Below are 13,081 nucleotides of genomic sequence, written 5' to 3'. Positions count from 1 at the left end.
AAATCTGGCATGGGGTGTTTTACAGTCTGGGAATATTTGTTTGCAGAACTTTGATTACCATCTGCAGTGAACATGTGTATTTCCATTTAATGTCACTCATGCTATTGAAACACCTCTATAGTATATATAAGAGACTTCTATGTAGGCACAGGCACATTACTGTTCTGATGAGCTTGCTTAGTGCCATCCATGTGACATGACTTCCACATATGGATGCAGAAGACGAATCTTTTTGTTTATTTTCCCTTTTACTCAGAGGAGGGGAGGAAGAGGCATGGATAAACAAGGATAAACAAATGTGCTCATTTACACTATCTCCAAATCTAGCTTCAGTATTTCAGGAGTCCTGGGATGAGAAAATGAGCTTTCTGAATTGGATGTTATGTCTGTTGATATTTCTGGGTGTCTAAAGAATGGTGCTGTGATAAATAACATTATTAAAGGTGGCTAACCATTGCTCTTAGTATATATGTTTCTGTGACACTTACTATGGCAATTTGACTGGTGACTATTCATGGCTAGTTGCTTGCAAATATTGAAACTGCATACTTGTAATTTGGATTAACTCTGATTAACATAAAATAAAAGATATCTTTTTAACCATTTTAAGGCTAATCTGGCAAAGCTTTTGCCAAGAGATCCAAATTTAAACAACTGGTAAGTGTTGGTTGCTTGAGAATGAAAGTAATATATTTGAGCAGTAAATCCCTGCTGCATGTTACTGTCCTGTTTGACCTTTTATTTTTAAAATTACAATGATTATAATAAGACACTGGTAATGAAATGCTTCAGACTGTTCTACCAACTATTATTTACCACTCCATTCATTTCCTATGCTGGATGAGCATGCATTCTAATTAAGCTGCCTGTGGTAACAACAAAGGATGCTGGGCCCATGCAAGGTAAACAGCACTTTGCCAACTGAAAGATAAGATATCACTGACTGTAGCTTCCTGTGAAAACTTCATTAGCTATAAATGGGTAACCAGATGTCACAAGTCAGATTTGTAACTAAAATATGCTTTCAGTATTGACTCTGACACAGTCTGTATAGAAGCAGGCAGACTGGACTTTCAGGGTTGTTGGTTGTAGCCGTGTTGGTTTAAGGACATAGGCAGACAAGGTTCTTTGGGTAGGTGTGCTATCTTTTATTAGACCAGCTGAATAGTTGGAAAAAAGTTCTTTGCAAGCTTCTTCAGGCAATGGGAGACTCTGTTGACATTTTTTTTCTACCTTGGAGAACTCAAAACATCAGCAGTGTCTCCCATTGCCTGAAGAAGCTTGCAAAGAACTTTTTTCCAACTATTCAGCTGGTCTAATAAAAGATATCACATCTACCCAAGGAACCTTGACTGAACTTTCAAAAATTTACTTGTATTTCTGTATGTAATATAGATATTACAGGTGATATAACTATTTCTCTTTTCCTGATGCTGGTTGGATTATTTGTCTCTGTGTAAATGAGAAATGAGACATTTTTGTGTTTATAAGGAAGAAATATTTTATTTTCATATAAGAGGGCATTTAAACACTGTCATTACTCAGAAACTTTTTGCAAGAAGCTGGAAAATGATTTGGAACAGTATGTTCTATACTAAAAGTAATGTTTATGCCTTTTCCTCAGTATGAGATATTTTCCTTCATTCGAGTCTTTCAGTTTTCACTTTTCATAATTTCCTTTTGTAGCTGCAATACCGTTAAGGTTTTACAAACTTTCTAATTATCTATCCTTTCCCCATCTTATACAATACTATAAATAGCATCATTATTTCCCAAGCCATTAATGATTGTTTTTCTTCCTCCTCATATGACTAGTTCACTTTTGTTTCCTCCTTCTCAACTAAGTACCACTTGGTTGAAAGGATTCTGCTTATTTCTTATGGCAGTAACGCTGAATCCTTCAGTGTGACCAAAGTCTGTCCAGAGAAAAGGTAGATGGTTATAGAGCCCTTGTTTAGTGAACACTGATGTAAAAGATAACCAAATATTACTCTTCTCTTCTCTTTCATGAACAAATAATTTGGAAAAAAATCTGTTTAATTAGTCTTAACAATGCTTTACAACAGTGGTGCAAAGTTCTGGCTCACAGAGCCCTATTATCCAGTTCTGAATGCTGCCTGTGAGTCTTGGACAAGCCCCTTGTACCATTTGCAGCATATGCCAGACCTGGCCCTGTGCAATTGAAAAGTGAATGTGGCACATGGAGCTGGTTTGGCACATGCTGCTTACGGGGCTGGACCCAGTGTGTGTGCTGAATGCAGTGAATGGGGCTAGTTTGGGGTACATACATACTGGACCGGTCCTGCATGATGGATCCAGGGCTGGTCTGGATCAGCCCTACAGATCAGCCTTGCACGCTGGATACAGCATACAGAGTTGGACCAGCCCCACATACCACATGCAGTGTACTTTCTGGACTAGCCCTGCATACTGGAATCACTAGCCAGTTGGTGGGCCCAATCCAGTTTTCAGACCGGTCCTTTGCCCCCCCCACACACATACACTCCTTCTCCTCTGAGGCATCTCCTCCTTCCTCCCCTTGCCATGAGTGGCCCAGCTCCTATTAGACTTACCTGAAGTGATGTGCTGCCTGGCTGTGTTAGTCGGGGAGAGGTGGGGGAAGAGAGGAGTGGGGGGGGAGAGGCAGGGCCAGGGCCAGGCTGGGAGTGCCACACCTCTGCGGGCAGGTGGCAGCACTAAGGAGGGCTTTGGCCGAGTTATAGCTCCCCCTGCACGTAGCCACCTGACCCACCGCTGCCGGCACGGCGCTCCTGTCCTGGCCCAGCCCCGGCCCCCCACAAGGTGCAGTGTGGCACTCCTGGCCCCAGCCATGCCCCCCTCCACCTCATTGGTGGAGAGGCCCCACTTCCAGCTCCCAGGGAAGCTAAAGTGAAAGTTGTGGTTTTAAACTTGGCACCATTTTTGTCTCTCCACTGGGAGACAAAAATGGCGCCAAGTTTAAAACCACGGCTTTTGCTTCCCTGGTGATGAGAACCCTGGGGTCCTTGATTGGTAATAGCCCCTGGGCCCAGGCCCAGCTGGCTCGTCCGTTAATCTGCCTATGCCATGGGGCAGGATGAGTTTAATACCTCTGCTCTAGAACAAGGTTGTCCTAATTCTCAGGAGTTTCCAGTTGGGGAAAACTGGGGTATGCATTAGGTGAGGGAAAAGGCTCCCCTTAGGTGCAGAAACCTTTGCCATTGTCCTGCTATTTCAGTGACAGGGGAGTAATTGGTTTACATGCTCAAAGTCTCCTACAAAGAAGACCACACCCACATTAGAGGAAGGCAAAACTCCTCCCTGTCCTTGCCATTTTGACCTAGGACCAAAATTCCTTCCTGCTCCCAGATCTGGTGACCAGTATGATCCTGAGTAGCAGAACAAAACCTTCTTGCTGGGAACTGCTGAGCTTTCTAAGTACTAGCAAGGTCATCAGTGAACCTCAGTCAAAGTTCTCCTGCCTTGGCTGTGGTATTCCTAGGAAGGCATTTGTATCATACAAGTGATCAGAAAAGAAAGCTACAAAAACAATTTTAACACTAGTTATTGAGGATGTTACTGCTTGGGCAAGTTTTGGAATAATTTGACAAAATATTAGTTTAATACATGAATCACTAGAAATCCCAGAACTCTATGCTTTCCTGTCCATTTTTTAATTATATAGGCTTCTTTTCAGTCCTTCAAAAATCAATTGCCATAATCACTTGAGAAATCACTGTCAATTTTGTGGCAAGTGCTTTCTTTCTGCTATAATCATTTGAATTGTATTAAGCTATTTCTTGATTTTATGTTTCATAAGTATTAGCAAATGTACTTTTTACACAGTTAATGCTACGTTTTAAATGCATATTTGTAAGATTTGCATTGATATACTTTTTTCTGATTGATTGCTCCAAACTTGGATCTCTTTTTACACAAGTTACTAGCTCCAGTGAGTCAGTGGAACTCCATACCCCTGTTCAAGTATTTGCAGGATTTGCAATAATTGGTGAACAATTGCTTTCTTTCATTGTATCTCTATTTTGCCCTTAGGTAGAAGGCTATTATGTGTTGCATAGGGGAGGGAGCACATCAAAGCAGGCACCTGTAGCTTGGTGCACAAGGCTGTGAGTGCTGGCTTGAAGTGCAGTGGGGAGAAGGGGTGGGGAGGGGGTGTTATTTTCCACTCCCACATGGCATTTAAACAGCCCTCAGAGCCATTGTCTGCAGACCCACAAATAGGGCTGGAGGTGCCAGCCTCTCAAGTGCTGTGCTGGGGGAGGAGCTCCTACCCCTGCGGGGCACATGAAAGCTGGCACCTGCAGCCCAGCACATGGGGCTGAAGATGCAGGGCTATGAAGTGCTGTGCAGGGGAAGGAAGAGCTCGTATCCTCGCAGGGCACATGAAAACTGGCACTTGCAGCCCCAAGCAGGGTGTGGGCACAGGGCTCTGAAGTGCCGCACAGGGGAAAAGCTCCCTGCTGCGGAGCTTGAGAGCCCAGAGCTTTGACTGTGGTGTCAGGGCTTCCTGTGACCAGAGCTCCAGCAGCACAATGGTGGCAGGAGGGGCGCAGACTCATAGTTTGCTCATAGGCAAAGCCCCTCCACTGCAGCCAGAACATCAGCTATGTCTGCGGTGGTGAGGGCACAGTTCCTACTACCCTTGGGCGAAGCCTCACCACTGTGGCTAGATCCACAGTTGTACCCCACCATGGTGGGGGCAGTCTACAGCTGACTGTCTGACAGTTATGAGGGAGGGAGTGTTGTTAGAAGCGGGGTTTGATGCCTGACCACCACCACCAGTCAATAAGGCCTGACCTGTGCCCTTGGCTGCTGTCGCCTGTTATCTAGGTGGACAGGGAAGCCTGCAAAGCATGATGAAATGCATGCTCTGGTTCCCCCTGGCTGGGTGTTTTTAACGTTGCATGCTGTCTGCATGCTCTGTGCTCTGAAGATAGCACTCTGCAGGCTTGTACAGGTTTCACCCCATTGAAACTAAGTAGCTGAACTTCAGCTGGTTGAATTGAATACTTTTACTCACCCTAAATCGCTACACTGCTCTACCTTCTGCCTAGCTTTAGACTAACAGCTAACTGCTTCTTTCTATTTTGTCTTTGTAAGAATAAGGCAGTTAAGATACTTAGTTGTTATCTGAAATAATTAAACAATTACTTAAGTCACATATGAGTACAGACGGTGAGATGCTTCTTTTCTGGGATAGCAACATGGCGCAACTATATTTAGAGCGAAATATAAATGGATTGCTTTTTGTATTTGTTTTTAAACTACAATTTTTAAACTTGGCCACCATTATGCTGCCATTTCTGCACCATCAGCAAATAAACTGGAAGAATGAGGTCTGACATCTCACTAGAATATGAACTTTTTATTATAGTGAAATTTTAACTTTCCTTGTCAGATTAACATGCATATTATTTGTTTAGTGGTAGCAGAGGCCCAGCTATTGTTACCTGATAAACTGCTAATACTTATGCATCATATAAGACAGAAATTCTAGTTATCTTCTCCAGCACACTTCAAAAGAGGCTATTCTTTATTTTGATGGTTTTCATAGTTTTTTATGTAAGGAATTAACTTGCTTCTGTCTATTTTCTGCCTTCTCTGTTTAATTTTTCATTTAATTCCCCTATACCCTTCAACTTTACTTAATGTTATTAGTGCAAATTTCTGTGGAGAAAAGTGCAGGTTATCATCTGCTTTTAGGCTAACTAATTACAGGAAGGTTATTTTGAAGAATATTTCCCTTTTTTTTTTTTTGGACTGAAAATGGAAGGGAAAAAGAAGGAACATTTAATTTGCTTAGTAGTTGCTTCTATTATGTGCGGCATTTTGACCACTAGAGGTCTGTATTTCCCGTTTTAAAAATATAGCAAACAGTTTATTTTATCTTAAGTTGTCGTCACTCTGTCCACTGTGGAATATCATTCAGGTAGAGTATTGCTTCAAGACACAAATACAGGAGAAAATGTGCTAGCCTTAAATATTGCATTTAAGCATATATTATTCAAGGACAGCAATTTAAAGATGGATTTATAGCATCCAATAGGCCAAGGTTTCCCCAATTGCCTTTATTCTAGGATAGCTGAGTTTAACATTTTAATCCAGTATCTTACTCTAGTAAATGGAGGAGCAAGGTCCTGGCATTTGCTTTTGCCAAGGTTATGTGCAGTTGAAGCTCCCTAAATTCCATGAACCAAATTAAGAAAAATATATTTACAGAATGAGAGAGAAATTATAGTTTCCTCTAAAACTGCAAATGAAAAATACTGACACCTAGATATTATTCTGTAAGTTTTAACTCCCTATGTGTTATTAATTATACAGCAATTTTTCCAAATACTAGCTCGAGAATAATACTGAAAGTAATTTTAGCTAATTCTAGGTCTACTTGACTCAAACATTCATTTTCCTATTTAGTGGGTGGTGCTTTGGTTGTTGAAGTTGTATGAACATTCCACTTCACATCTATATTAGCAGTTTTTAAACAAACCTCAACTTTTATTTTTAAAAGATAGGAATTTTCTGAAAGTAAGTGGCAATTTGATTCTATATAGATGTAGTACAGAAATGGCCAATTTCAGACGTAAAATTCTTGACATATTTCACTTGCTTTGACATCATTTTCAGGTTTTGAAATAGCAGGTGTCCATTTTTCGCCTTCATCTTCACAACTCATACTTCAATCCTCAGGGCACTGATGAGACCTGATGGTGTTTATACAGTTGTATTCAATTAGGAGCTAAGCTGTCATTCAAGCCTCATGCAAGTAAACAGGTGTGGAATGGTTCCTTCCACTTGAGGTTTCTGCCACCCGTCACTCTGAGCAGAGGAGAACTTAAAGTAGTTTAGAGGGCTATGATGATATTTGTTTTCTTCTGGTACTGAAATACTAAGTCAGTGATAGAAGAACAAAACAGAGCCAGAAAACTCAAGCGAATGTTATTATGTTATGACTGAGCAATAGAAACAAGCAGCTTACTCTGTTTTCACTGAAGTGTCTCATATAGGTGTCAAACAACAAACATACATTCTGTCTGCTGATAAATTCTTTTGGAATTAAGGGATTTGTGCTCAGGAGAAATAATGTGCAAGCATTGGAGGGGAATATCTCAGAGCCACCGAAAACGAAAATATTTTGGCCAGAACACAAAGCATCAGAGGGGGCTTGACATTTATGGTGTAAAACCTGCACAGAATGTCTAAACTCTCTCTGGAGACAGCACAGTAACTTCCAGTTTTCTATCTTAGGTTTAAAATAGAGAAAATAGACATTCAACACATTATTTGAGAAACGGAGTACAGCAAAAGTTAGGAAGAACAAAAGATCACCCTTAAAATGCTATGTTGGGGCACATGCTTACCTGTCTCTGACTGCAGCTTTGCAGAGAAACACTCCTTACAGACCTCTTTGTCAAGTTTTCTAACATGATGTTGTAAAAGGAGAGGGGGATTTTCCCTTCTCCTCATATCAGGCACAAATGAATTGTTCGCCTCCCAAAACCCAGTAGATCCTTCAAGACCAAAGCCATCAAGGACAATTTGCTTGGAGGATCTATGTTCCCAGTGCCCTGATAGTGCAGCTTTCATGCTACAAGGGCTATTCTTGGCTATACTTAAACCTTGGGCACCCCTATTTAATAGAGGTTCCAGGAATAGCCTGGAACTGCATTACCTTATTCTAGTAATCTGTTTGGTACTGACTGAAAGAATGTAACTACTTCAGCTTCCTCTCCCCTATTCTGTTCCCTCGCTTCCTGCATGGACCTGATCCTTCTGAAAGCCTTCTGTAGGATCCCAAGACAATGAAATGCATTGAGGGACCCCACTCCCTCAACATGGGAATAGGAGAAATCTGCATGTATGATAGAACAACATTCATTTAGCTGCTCTTCTACCAAGGCTGTATACACCATCATCAGCTTGTAGTGCCCCTCTGCTATCTGCATTGACCAGATAGAGTGATCCCTGTGTGAAAGAATGAAAGACACACAAGCCTGTGACAGAACGTTCTAATTTCCCTGAACATCCCATCGCTGACCTCAGAGTAGCTGTTCTCGCTTGACCTCAGAGTAGCTGTTCTCGCTTGACCTCAGAGTAGCTGTTCTCAGACAACAAAACTTTTGAAAACAACTTGAATGGGAAATTGCAGAACAAGAAATCATCCGCGAACTGGACTGTGTTAAATATTGTCTAAACTAAGACTATGATTCTTATCCCATTACCTGGATTAGCTTTTATAACCCCTATAGCAGGGACCTCAATGGGTTAACTGCCTTGGTGTTCTCTCTGTTACCCACCCAGCAGTATCTCCTTTTTCCTCCCTTTTCCCTATCCTCTGTATTCTAATTACTGCTTTCTGTTCAGAAGGTCTGCTTCCTGCAGTCCCCTCAAAGCATCTGATGAAGTAAGATGCTGCTTAAAAAAGCTTACACATATCTTATTTAGTTAGTCTGTAATGTGAAAATCTACCTTGCTTTTTGCAGAACATACATCAGGCTCATTTTAAAATCATTGGGTTTGAACCAAAGCCCACTGAAGTCAATGAGAAGACTCCTGTGTTCACCAAGGGTCTTTGAAACATGCTTTCACTTCCAGAATAGCTAAATATTAGCAAAAAATTAGAGACAGAAAAATGTTGGCTTTGATAAAACAACATCTTTTTACTATTAAACAGCGGTCAATAAGACTACAATGTATCATTATGAAAAACGTGTGCCAAGTTTCCTATTTTTTTCCTCTGGAAATTGACACAGTAGTATTTTCTCATATAGAAATTGTGTCAGTTGTAACAATGATGAAACCTTGGATTAAAAATTGTTTTTATACTTGTAATATGAAGTCCAGACCTATATTACTTCAAATTAGCAGTATAGTTAGTTCTACAAGGACCAAAGACCTGTAACTTTCCATTTATTGCTTCTTGCCAGGAGTTGGGAAATCCTGATATACAATTTCCATGAAATTCTCTTCACACATAAGAGCATTGCACCATGCAAGGATTTTGCAACTAGGATTCCAGAATTTTTTCTCTCCCTAAGCTGGCTTTCTGTTGTTCTTCATAGCAAATTCTGTCATCCGATTTTTACAGCACTTGTGGAAAAGTTAGCTAGAAAAGTGCGCATCTTACTTTTGGTGAAGTATGCCAATTTACAAGTTTATTTTGTCAGAGCAGTTGTGTTTGAAGAGAAAGGTAAACTTTTTTTTCTCTTTAGAAGAGCCTGACTCTTTTCTTTACAGTTAACGGAAAATATCTCTTACTTCAGTAAATGCTGAATTGGTATTCAAAACACTAAGGAGTCACAGATTATCTGTCCTCTTCAGATAATCTGTTGGGTAACATGACTTGGGTACTGCAGTACTAATCATCTGCTGATAAGTTAACAGTGTAACCATCACCTCTGAATTCCTGCTCTTAGTTCCACAAAAGAATAGAGATCTAAGTCTGGCAAGTAAGGTATTAAACAATTTTCCTTTGTGGTCATATTTTAAATGACAGTTTAACTCCTGGGTGTTAAGTAAATTCTATGTATACTATCTGTTTTTTCTGGTCTCTTTCCTGCTTATGGTCCTCTTCACTGTGACCTGTGGGTGCCTCCTATGTATGATCTCTTGGTTGCTTCTTTGGTCTGTTCCCTTTGTGTTCAACTACTCAGCTTGATGGCAACACACCCCCTTGGTAGTAAACACTGTTGTCCAGGGCCTTTTTTGAAACTATGGATGTGGATCGATCCCAGAAACTCTCTAACCTTCAGCATCTCTTGTTAAGTGGTTCTCTTTTTTGTGGGACTGATATGGGAACATACTTTTAACAAAGAAACTATGATTTATTCATAGTTTCATAGCTGGTAGGGTCGGAAGGGACCTGAGCAGATCATCAAGTCCGACCCCCTGCCATGGGCAGGAAAGAATCCTGGGGTCAAACGACCCCAGCCAGGTGATTATCTAGCCTCCTTTTGAAGACCCCCAGAGTAGGAGCAAGCACCACTTCCCTCAGAAGTTGGTTCCAGATCCTAGTCGCCCTGACTGTGAAGTAGTGCCTCCTTATATGTAGCCTGAATCCACTCTCAGTCAACTAATGGCCATTATTCCTTGTCACTCCTGGTAGTGCTCAGGGGAACAGGGACTCTCCCATTGCCTGCTGGTCCCCCTTGGCCAGTTTATAGATGGTCACCAGATCCCCTCTTAGCATTCTCTTCTGGAGGCTGAACAGGTTCAGGTCCCATAGCTTCCCCTCGTATGTCCTGCCTTGCTGTCCCCTGATCATGTGAGTGGCCCTCCTCTGGACCCTCTCGATGCTGGCCACATCCCTCCTGAAGTGCAGTGCCCAGAACTGGACGCAGTACTCCAACTGCGGCCTGACCAGTGTTGCATAGAGGGGGAGGATCACCTCCTTGGACCTGCTTGTGATGCATCTGTGGATGCATGACAAGGTGCAGTTAGCCTTCCTGACTGCGTCCTCATATTGGCGGCCCATGTTCATCTTGGAATCAATAATGACTCCAAGATCCTTTTCTGCCTCTGTGCTGACAAGAAGAGAGTTCCCCAGCCTGTAGGTATGCTGCTGGTTCTTCCTCCCCAGGTGCAGTACCTTGCACTTGTCAGTATTGAAACCCATCCTGTTCTCATCCCCCCCCCCCTGTAACCTGTCCAAATCTAGTTGCACCCTGACTTCTCCTCTAGCGTGCCCACTTCTCCCCACATCTTAGTGTCATCTACGAATTTGAACAAGGTGCTTTTCACCCACTTGTCCAAGTTGCTGATGAAGATGTTGAAACAGAAAGAAAAATGAATTAAGTGAAACTGTTGGTTTAACACATTTAGTCAGAATCTTTTCAAATTAACTTACTTGAGGGTTTCCTATCTTTGTTATGGTTTTATCTTTTCTTCTACATGTCCTTGTGCTGTCATCATCTTCTCACAATCATCTCCTGCTATTGTTTCCAGAGGCCTTTTCCTCCCTCATCCAGATCATTAAACCCAGTACCTGAACCAGTTTGCATGGTCAGACATGCCTTTTCTTGATCCATAGCAATTATCCTCTGCTTTCTAAACTATTTTTTCCTGGTTATTCATTCATACAACAACAGGGTTTGGAATTGTTACATTCTCTAAAACGGAAGTGGCCAACCTGTGGCATGGGTGTCACAAGTTGTATGGACAGTCTCTGTGTGTGGCAGGCAGAGAGGGAACAGGGAGCAAAATATCAGCTAGGGCAGGGAGCAGAAAACAGTGTATCAGATTGGGGAGACAGCAAAGGAAGGAAGCAGGAAGTGGATCAGGCAGTGCATACAAGGCTGGGACTAGAAAACAGAGCAGCAAATGGGTAGGGGATTGAAAGGTACAGGGCCAATTTGTGGCATGCTTGCCAGAAAAGGTTGGCTCCTATCACTCCAGAAGATGGTTCACTGAAGATACAAAGACCTATCATCAATTATTAACACCCACCTTTCATAGGGTTATTAACCCAGCTTAGATACTTTACTTCTGCTTCGGTCAGTTTCTATACTTCTATAAAATGGCCTTCAAAAAGTAAAGAGAAAAAGTGGCAGGATTTCTGGAGGATTGCTTACCCAGACCATTGTTTCTGAATGTTACTAATAAGTTAATTTACTACAAGCTGGCTAGTAGGGACCAGAAAACAAACACAATTCTACCTTTATACCAAGGTCTTATCAGTATCTTCAGAATCTCAGCATTCTAGGCTAGGGATAGAAATTACACATTAGCTGGTACAAGTGATTGGAAAACAGTTCAAATCTGTAACACAGAGAAGTTCAGCATTGGCAACATGTAGAGGGTGTATATGGGTGCATGTGCACCACCTGAGATTGGCCATGCCCCCCTGAGAAGTTGTGTTGACGCTGCCGCCAGGCAACCCAGCTGCAGACTGCTGCAGCAAGGGTGGGGGGGGAATGGTGCGCCTGGCTCACAGCTGGCCCAGCACAGCGGGCACAGGCAGGTAAGTAAGGTTTCTTTGGAAGGGGTTGGGGGGCGGGGGGATCAAGACCCACAGTGCAAGAGGGAGTGGGATAGGAGCAGTGGCAAATGATTCACCCCCACCCCTGCCCTGTTCCCTGCTGCACTGTGGGGATTACCCCATGACCCGGCCTGGCCAGGGCCCCATTCACTGTCAATGGGGCCCCAGCCAGGTTGGGTCACAAGGCGATTGAAGCTCAGTGGCTCCCACTGCTGCGTGCACTGTGGGGGAGCTGGGGGAGGGGTGGAATGTTCTCCCAACCCCTTGGCTCCAATGTGCCATGGCCCTGGATAAGCCACTGGGCTCTGATTGTCCCATGACCTGGCCCAGTCGGGGCTTCATTCACGGTGAATGGAGCCCTGGCCGGGCCAGGTGGTGGGACAAGCAGAGCCCAGCAGCTCCTGCAGAGTCACAGCAAAGGGCAGCACATGTCCCTTCCTCCCCCACGATCATTGCATGGGCAAGGGCGGGCTGCAGATGTGAGGTGAGCTGGGATCTGCCTGCTCTGTGCCTTGCTGTAGCCTTTGAAAGTGGCACAGCACAGCGCCATGTGCCTCGCTGCCCAGCTCACCCAGCGGTGGGACACACATGGCAATGTGCAGCTTTTAAAGGCTGCAGTGAGGCACGGAGCAGGCAGAGTCCAGCTCGCCTCGCAGCTGCAACCCACCTTTGCCCTGTGCAGAGATTGGGAGGAGGGGGGCATGTGTCCCCCTTGGCTCCCTGGTGCTGCGACTCCGCAGGAGCCACCAGGGATGACTTAGGCAGGGACAGGCAGGGGTCCCAGGGGCTTCATCACTTTCAGACTTGTGGTGCAGTCGAGGCTGGCCCCGCTTCAGCTCCGGGCACCCCAGGTGGTGTGGGGCTGGGGCTGGACTGCGGCTGGTGCAGGGAGGCAGCCAGGGCCAGAGCAGGGCTGCGGGGCAGTGGATGCCAGTGCTAGGCAGTGACCCCTGGTGCAGGGGAAGGGGCAGCTACATGGGTGCAGAGGACCCCAACCCTGAGCCCGATCCCTTCCCAGCCTCACTCCTTTCCCCTCATGCCCAGCCCTAGCCTTCCTCCTTCCCCTCCCTTCCCAAGGACTTTCATGTGTGGGGGGGGGGGGGG

General features: G+C 43.9%; 1 protein-coding gene and 1 long non-coding RNA gene across 9 annotated transcripts in view; one reads left to right on the top strand and one right to left on the bottom strand.

Annotated features, from left to right (window-relative positions):
• The window catches only part of AGTR1 (angiotensin II receptor type 1), a 61,616-nt gene that overhangs the window by 16,202 nt on the left and 32,333 nt on the right, over nucleotides 1-13,081 (bottom strand). For 3 of the 8 annotated variants that reach the window (XM_025214706.1, XM_025214701.1, XM_025214705.1), the window contains one exon: nucleotides 11,655-11,702. The exons of the other annotated variants lie outside the window; for them this stretch is intronic. The gene's annotated coding sequence lies outside the window, so the exon portion shown is untranslated. The remainder of the gene's footprint in view (nucleotides 1-11,654; nucleotides 11,703-13,081) is intronic. 8 annotated transcript variants of the gene reach the window in all.
• The window catches only part of LOC102370014, a 73,952-nt gene that overhangs the window by 29,172 nt on the left and 31,699 nt on the right, over nucleotides 1-13,081 (top strand). The gene's annotated exons all lie outside the window — the stretch shown is intronic.

This window comes from Alligator sinensis, unplaced genomic scaffold, assembly GCF_000455745.1.
Source record: "Alligator sinensis unplaced genomic scaffold, ASM45574v1 scaffold1178_1, whole genome shotgun sequence".
Lineage (NCBI taxonomy): Eukaryota > Metazoa > Chordata > Crocodylia > Alligatoridae > Alligator > Alligator sinensis.
This window is presented reverse-complemented; position numbering and strand designations above follow the sequence as displayed.